Source organism: Phalaenopsis equestris, unplaced genomic scaffold (genome assembly GCF_001263595.1).
Source record: "Phalaenopsis equestris unplaced genomic scaffold, ASM126359v1 Scaffold000181, whole genome shotgun sequence".
Taxonomy (NCBI): domain Eukaryota; kingdom Viridiplantae; phylum Streptophyta; class Magnoliopsida; order Asparagales; family Orchidaceae; genus Phalaenopsis; species Phalaenopsis equestris.
In genome coordinates, this window is record NW_018164623.1 from 97,172 (window position 1) to 98,055 (window position 884).

Sequence of the window (884 nt, forward strand, 5' to 3'; positions counted from 1 at the left end):
TTTCATATTCATTCCTCTCTGTATCTTCTAGGGATATCTCATACTGAGGTTTCTTCTGCTTTGTCGTCATTACCTCATCTTCAGAACTATCTTCATCACCAATGCTGATAGTTGGCCTAATCCATTCAACAATTAAATTGATCCTTCGCCGTCCACGTCCCAGGCCTCAACCTCGGGTGCGTGAACTAGAAGAACCTTCACCAACTCGTTGTAAGGGTGTGGGGGAAGAGAGCTGAGTTGTTGAAGCAGAGTTGTATGGCCTTCTTTTTGTGATCCCTCCGACTCTTTATCTTTGTGTGTCAAAATGTCACACGAGAAGACAATCTTCTTTGGAGGCGCGTAGTAGGCAGCATCTTCATGGATACCAACTTCATGCATTGAAAATGGTTGTAGGTCTCCCTTGATGCAATTTTCTTGACCATCTTTCTGATATTTAATGCACTGATGAAGGGATGATGGAACCATGTTATGCTCATGAATCCACGGTCGACCCAATAAAGCATTAAAAGAGGTCTCGGCGTCGATGATATCAAATTTAACGGTAGTTACAACTTCTTCAACCTTCATAAGTAATGAAATTGATCTAAGGGCTCTTTCTCCCTTTTGGTTGAATCCTCTTAACATCATCTTATCGGGGATGAGCTCCTGAACGTTGAAGTCCAATTATGCTAACGTCCGTAGACTTATCAAGTTAAGAGATGCTCCAGGATCCACTAAAACTCTAGATAACACAAATCTGCCGATGTTGACGGAGATGTAGAGCAGACGGTTATGGTCGGCGACACCGAGCAGCAAGTCTTCGTCTGTAAAGGTTACCCCTGACTGTTCTCTCAACGAGCAAACTTCATCTGAGGATGTGCTAGCCAACTGAGCTAAGCAAATTT